The following is an 8114-nucleotide window of genomic DNA, read 5'->3' on the forward strand; positions in this document are numbered from 1 at the left end:
GAAGGTAAGGTTGCAGTTGGCTTTGTGGTTAGTAAATGATCTTCTGGTAACAAACTTGCTCCATTAGTGGGTAACTTTAGGACATCAGACTTTGGTCTAGTCTGACAGTTTGGCTAGGTCACTTCAGTGGCAAGTCTTGGGAGCATTGTAACCATATCTGGAGCAGATTAGCAAGAAATATAAATTCCCCTCCAAAAATAGATCGTAGGAAGTTGAGAACATTTAAAATTATTTCCCGTAAGAATTTCCATGCCTGAAGCTGTAATTAAAAGGACCCTTGAACTTCAGCTAGGTATGGAATTTAAAACAAACAAACAAAAAAACCCCAAACCCTCTTGCATTTGTTGTGTAAGAATAATACCTAATGCCTTTTTTAAAATAAGACTTTGGGTTGTTATTTTCTTGGGCAAAAATCTATAGACGAATGGAACAATTGCAATTTTATTCTCTATCTCTCCATTATTTCTTGACTTATAAAAATCACATTTTTAGGAAAACAATCCTGAATTTCAAGCACAAATTAAATGTGTAAGAATAGCTGGATAGGGTGCCTGGGTGGCTCAGTGGGTTAAAGCCTCTGCCTTTGGCTCAGGTCATGATCCCAGGGTCCTGGAATCAAGCCCCACACTGGGCTCTCTACTCAGCAGGGAGCCTGCTTCCTCCTCTCTCTCTGCCTGCCTCTCTGCCTACTTGTGATCTCTCTCTCTCTGTCAAAGAAATAAATAAAATCTTAAAAAAAAAAGAATAGCCAGATATCTTTTGGAACAACAACAGCAACAAAAAAAGTAAAGAGGAATGACTTTCACTATCAGATATTGAAATAGATTAGGAAACAATAATGACTAAAACCGAGTGATGCTGGTCTCAGAAAAACCAGGGGAATAAAGGGATAGTCCATAAAAAGAAAAAAAAGTTTATAAAATCATTCTGGTCTTTAAAGAAATGGAGAGATTATGGACCATTTGATGAATAATGTTAAATGGCTAACCACTCAGGGAGAGATGAAGTTAGATTCCTCCTTGCTCAGAATTTACAGAGAAATTAATTAAAGATGGAACAAGGGTTGGTCAAAATGCAGAGCAACTAGAACCCTCATATTTGGCTGGTGGGAATGAAAATGATATGGCTCTGATGACCTAGTTTGTCAGCTTATTGTAAAGTTAAACATACACGTAGTCCATGATCCAACGATTTCATTCCTATCCAGTTACCCAAGAGAAATAAAGCATATGTCCACGAAAAGGCTTAGACAAAGAATATGCATAGCAGTTCTGTTCATAGTAGCCAAAAACATAAAAGAAACCAAATGTCCACCAAAAGACATTTGGATGAATGGATAACTACATGGAAATATGGTCATGCAATGAATTATTATTCAGAATTAAGAGGAACAAATACTGCTACATGCACCAACATGAATAAATATCAAAAACATTGCATTGAGTGGAAAGAGCTAGACACAGAGTGCCTAATGCATGATTGCATTTTTAAGAAGCTCTAGAGTAAGCAAAATGAGTCTGTGGTGACAGAAATCAGAACAGCGGTGGTCTGTGGTCAGGATTGACCACAGAATTGACTGGAATAGGACATGAGGGCACTTTCTGGGAGGAGGGGAATATTTTATGTCTAGATTGTAGTGGTGGTTACATGGTGCATGGATTTGCCAAAGTTCATCCAACTACAAACCTTAAATGACAATTATATCCTCATAAAATTATTAGGTAGAGAAGGGTTTAATATTTAAAGGAGAGGCTGACAAATGTAACTACTTAATTTAAATTTCTGCAGAATCAAAAATCCCTCAACAATAATTAAAAGATGAGTAAAGACCAGAAAGAAATCATGTGTAAGAGACTGAGTTACTGTCTTTATTTTAGAAACAAATCTCAAAACCGAAGACCAAAAAACAAAACAAAACAAACCCCAATACACATCTCAAAAGGAAAATGAACAAAGATTATAAAATAGGCAATTTATTAAAGAAGTAGATATGCCCCAAACACTACTTTAAATGTGCCTCACGATTGGCCATGGGTTAATATACCTCTGCTACAGAAGGATTCTTAGAACTAGAAAAGCAGAATCAATAGAATACTTGGATAGCTAAACAGAGAAAGGACGTCGAGAAGAGCTTCACAAGAAAAAAAAAAAAAAAGACCAGTAAGCACTCAAAATGTTCAACCTGTCTAGAAATCAAGGAGAGACTAATTAAAATGGCTGCATGCCACATCGTGGTCTCACCCTGCATTCTCCTAGCCCTGGCGTTTCCATTCTCTCTCCAGCTCCATTTTCCACTCTGATGTCTGGGGGAGCCCCATGATGCCCCCGCTTTGGGAGTTAGTCCTGACTGGGGTTCTGATTAGGAAGCCCCGCCTCAGTCATGCTGTGCCACCCATGATTCCTAGCAGGGCGCTCCCCCTACTGTCATGAGGAGGCATTCTTCTTCCAACGGCCGCCATGGGAGTTCTGTAAGGACAAGCCCCAGGGCCTTGCACGGTGCCTGGCCCATGCAAGGGCTCAGTAAATATTTCATGAATGTTTTAGATAGGATGAGACAGCATTTTGAAATTGGGCAAGATTAAAATGAAGAAAAATACCCAGCATTGGCAAAGTTTTAAATGGTGGCATTTTTATCTACTACTGGTGGAGGCAGAAACAGGTTTAAACTTTTTTGGAAGGTGATTGGCAACATTTAATAGAAGCTGTTAACATGCCTTACCCTCCTGATCTAGTAATTCGGCCTTTGAGAATGTGCTCTATGGAAAGGAGCAGATAAGTATTGGAAATTCGTACATGAGCTCTCATTGCATACTGGGTATAAGATGGAAAGGTATTTTTAAATACTTAAAAGAATTATTAAATAAACCATAAGTCACAATGAAATATAATTCAATCATTAACAGTGATCTAGATAGCCTACAATTATTGATATTAAAAACTCATTCACAACATGTTAGGTTTTAAAAGCCAGTAAAGGAGAGAATTATAGCACAATCCAATTTTAATTTAAAATATATACATAGAAAAAGCCAGAGGAACATGCATCTAAAAAATTAATTGCTATTTTCTCAGGGCAACAGAATAATGGGTGGTTTTTTTCCCTTTTGCTAATCTGGTGTTTCCTAGTTTTTATGTCAGTTGACATGACTCATTTGTGTAATTTTAAAGACAGAAAACATTCACTATGTGCTTTGGAAGCCCTGGCTGGGCCTCACCTTCACGTTCCAGTGTATCCTGGATCGCAATCAAAGGCGGTTTGCTGAAACCCACTCTTTTCTTAAAAGGGTCCATTGGCTTCTACTACAAATATTCCTGCTCTGATGGGGCTCAGCCCTGACTGACTGACACTTCTCCTCCTGATGGGGCCCTAGCAGGACAAGAGACTGGGCTAATGTTTAGGCACAGAGTTTCAAAGGCAAGAGTGATCTTAAAAACCGACAGGCCTGTGGTAGTGAAGAAGCCAGAGTCAGATGAATTCACTCATCTTGGAACAGATAAGGGGCCCCTCTTCCCCGGGGCTGTCATCCCACCACCATTCAGATGCCAAACACTCAGGAAATTAGAGCCCAGAGAGCAGACCTTTCCTCACTCTCTACCACCCCTCAAATGACGGCCAAAGGAACAGCGACCACTTAGAATGTGCCTCCTAAGGCCAGGGGCCACTCAGAACACACTGTACACGTGTTGAGTCAGCTAACCCTCACAACAGCCCTGAGAAGCAAGCATCATAATTAGATCCATTTTGCAGATGGGAAGCCTGAGTTTCAGAGAGGTGAAGAGATTTTCCCGAGGGTGTCCAGCCTGCAGTGGACTAGTCAAACTCCAAATGCAGGCCATCTGGCCTGAGAATCCATGCTTAACCATTACAGCTATGGCTCTCATACTGCTACGGACCGAAAAATCACCTGAAACCTTTCTCAAAACCATGTCCTCGGGGAGTCTAATTCAGTAATCTTTACTGCGCATGTCTGCCAAGCTCCCCCGCGGCGCCGAGCGCTCTGTGCTGGGGCCCCCACGGTGAGTTGCGTGGCAGACGCTCTCCAAGTGTTGCAATAAAATGCACCAGTTCCTGGAATTAAATCTAGTAAACAATCAATAATGCATGAGTTACTCGCGGATCAAATTAATTTACCCCAAATGACTTGCTATTGATATAGAAATAATTGGTAGCAAAGTTGGCTGATGATCCAATTTAAAAATTGTTACTTATTCAACTATATTGCAGCAAGGATGAGGCAACGTGTTCCCGTGACAAGCCTGCTGGGAGTCCAGGGCAATGGAAAACCGAGGAGTATCATTTACTCTAAAACCACCATAACAACACAACCTGGGTTTCTAATCACTAGAACTCGTTTTCAGAAGTCACAAAAGACACGATATGAATATAGCACCCCACAAAACCTCGCCCTCCCCTTGCTCTCACTCTACATGTGCTTTTCCAGGAGAGGTTGCCTTGGATACAAGTATCCTTATGCCTGCAAAGTCTATCCCCTGTGGCAAATTAGCAGATCAGCATTCAGAGTTAATAAATCTGTCTGTTATTAATTTTCCTGCATGGATCAGACCCCCAAGGCTTGATAACTTCTGTGAAAACTGATCAAACCAGTTCTTGGACTCTCAAAGGGGACAGCTGAGACCAGACTTGGGGGCAACCACTGGGAGCACAGGAACCCCAGAACTCCTGCCCCGAGAAATGGAGAGTATCCCTCCCCGAAGACATGGGGACGGCAGCAACAGAGGTTGGTTTCCGAAAGGCCACTTTGACATCCCTAATTGTGACTTCCCTCCAGACCTAGACTGGCTGCCCTCTGGGAAGGGTGACAGTACCACATTTAATAACAGATCTCGGGCTGAACCTTCCTCTACTTGGAACAACCAGCTCGGAGCTGTAGCTTAGGAGTTGTTTCCTTCCATCTGTATGAACGCCACACAGGACATGACCTGATTCCCCACCAGGTCTATCTGATGCATGAGAAATTGGGGCATGGGCACATTCCTAGCAAGGGCCACATCCAAAGCTGTTAGAGGGGAAAACACATGTTGTGAACATTTTTGTTAGGACATAATGGGTCAGGCCCAGTAGACCCAATAGAAGATCCTCATTTTATCACTGGGTTCCCTTTGATATTACCTTGCTTCTGACTGAGATGCATATGACTGCCCCAAATGAGTTCCCTTCCAGTGAGCATCCTCTCATCCTCTACATTCCCCATGAAAGAAGACAATGTCTCCGGTTTGGGACCATTCCCCCACAGAGTCAGAAAAAGGGGTGGTGACATCCTTCGGGTTGTCCCACTCTGCAGGGGGACACCCAAACTGCACATATTCCCTGAGCCCCGGATTCGCCAGTGAGTTTCTCAAGACTGGGACACGAACAGTCAGTTGTCATCTATAAAGGAGTCCCTAAATAGTCAGAAGTAGATAAAAATACTTTTCAAGAATAAATAAAAGGTATGATGGAAAAGTCTGAAGTGTTTCTAAATAAATGGACAAACTATAAAGCCTGAACAGGAACCTCATTTGTCCTCGCACAGAGCACACCCCACTGGTCACCAAGGTACACAGAATCTCTAACGTGCTCCTTCCCTGAGCTCAAGCCCCAAACCGCCCAACCCGGACAGTGAGACCCGGTGGTCTCGAGATACTCAAAACATGTACCTCTAATGACCCTTTGCCTCTCTGTAGGTTGTGTGTGGTGGGGGAGAGGGGGCACAGAATGACGGCTCTTTGAGATGTCCACATTCCAATCCCTGGAACCCGTGAAGATGTCACCTTCCACGGTAAAAGGGCTTTCCAGCCGTGATTAAAGTAACACATCCAGGATGAGAAAATCACCCGTATTATCTGAATGGATCCACACTAATTTCATGAGTTCGTGAAGTTGGAAGAAGACGATAGGGTGACGAATCAGATGGCAGGAAGAAAAGTGTCAAGAGGTAAGGGCAAGATCCGAGCATTGGAGAGAGGATTCTGGGAGGAAAGAACGACTCCCAGGGGATGGCCAGCAAGGCAATGGGGGTCCCAGTTCTACAACCACGATGACCTGAATTACATCAGTGTCTGAATGAGGTTGTCCCTGGGCCTCCAGAAATGAACTCATCCTTTGACACCCGCATTGCAGTCCACTAAAAACCAAACTGGACTGAGAATGGGGAGAACTGGAAGGTAATGAATTTGTGTGGTTTTTATCACCTTAGCTAATGGTCATTGGTATGGCAGCAATAGAATATCTAGTTTTCAAGCAAATATTAAAAATTTTCCACTTCAGCCAAACCTATTCTTTCTAGCTGCAGACTTAATCGGCCTGAATTCTGGTCCCTTCTTGTAAAGCAACCCTCTTCCTCAGATGAAATAATTTAGAAAAGTCTTTATAACTTTTTATACAAGACTTTCTCTATTAAAACCATCAGTGGATTTCCATGCTCAATTTTAGCCCAAATGATTCCAGCTTGACTAATCACAACAGTGTCAGTTAGGAGTGATGTAATCCTAACCTCTAAAAGGCGCATGAATGCTATCTTTCCTGACCCCGAAGGTGGCCTCAATCACGTCTGGCAATGGACCGCATAGAATATTCTGGAATGTATCAGGACAAAGAGGAAAAAACAGAGATACTGATCTTCTAACCCCACAATCTGGTTTTAATACCATTTGTCTCCAGAAGAATCAGATATTAGAGAATGACTTCCTCAAGTCCATTTTGTAAGGTCACTTTAATCCAGCCATCTGCTGAAATCAGATTGACAGAAATAAGGAAAATTCTAGGGAACATATGAATTTCTCTGTTTATAAAAGAAAAACGGGGTCACATTCTTGCCCCCGCCCGCTGATCAAAATCAGTCTGACATATCTGTGTGTGTGTGTAGATGTGTGTAACATATACACAGATCTCTTATCACCCACATACACACAACTGTGCACACCTATGGGCACACACACAGATATGCATTAATCAGGATAAACACAGTTTACGCTCATCTGTTATCCATTGCTACGTACAAACCACACAAACCGTGTGGCCCCAAACAGCAAATTTCTTCACTTAAGAGTCCAACAGTTTTTGGACAGGACTGAGTTAGCAGTTCTTCCTTGGGTTTCACCTGGGGTCACTCGTGGGGTGCTATCATCTGGGGCCGAGGGGTCCAAGGCGGGCCCGTGAGTCATGCCTGGAGGTGGACACTGGCCCTCAGCCAGGCTTTGCACATGTGGTCCTTCCCCATGGATGCTGGCTTCCAAGGCAGGCTGAGGGCGGTGTGAGGGGAGAGCAGGAGGCCTTCCTCACTCTCAGTTTGCCCCCCTCAGGGGACTGATCAAAGCAAACCACCCATTAAGCCCATTTCAGGAGGGCAGAAGAGGAAAATGGGCCCCTTGCTGGGGGAGAGCCACAAGCATTGCGAAGGTGATGGAGGGATGGATGCTATGTTCATAATGTAGCAAAACCCCAAATCTCAAAGGTTTATTTTGACCCAGGCTGCATGTCCATCATGGTCTGCGAGGTCTCAGCTGCATGTCATTCCTCATTTGGAAAGGCAGGATGGCCTTTGATGGATTTATTCCCCCTGTAGAGCATGTTGTGTTGGCTACCATAACTGAGTGAAAGGTATCAGTGCAGTGTCTTCTAGATGATTAAATGCTTCTGTCCAGAGTGACGTACGCTACTTCCAACGAGCTCACTGTCCAAAGTAAGCTAGACGACCACACCAGCCTTCGGGGCAGTAGGAGGCGAAGTCTTACTATATGCCCAGAGAGAGGGGACCTCAAATATGAGCAAATATATTCGATAACAAATAGCACAACATATATGTATCCCCCCACACATGTGCACTCACACACACACACACACACACACACACACACACACACACACACACCATCGGTCTGTAGAGAGACCCTGACACCTCAAATATTTGCCACTACTTCTGAAAATTATATTCTCTAAATATACATCAGTAGAGAAAGAACAATGTAGGCTGTATTTCAGTGACTTCCATAAGAAATTTTAATAGGAGGGCTAACTCTCTCTTGTGTGTTACAGAGATAATAACTTAAATTGAATTTCCTTGTCAAGACCACATGAGCTTTGGTTAGATATGGAAGAACGTGGACTGGATCCA

The sequence above is a fragment of the Enhydra lutris genome, unplaced genomic scaffold, assembly GCF_002288905.1.
Source record: "Enhydra lutris kenyoni isolate GAN:26980312 unplaced genomic scaffold, ASM228890v2 scaffoldscaffold32, whole genome shotgun sequence".
NCBI lineage: Eukaryota > Metazoa > Chordata > Mammalia > Carnivora > Mustelidae > Enhydra > Enhydra lutris.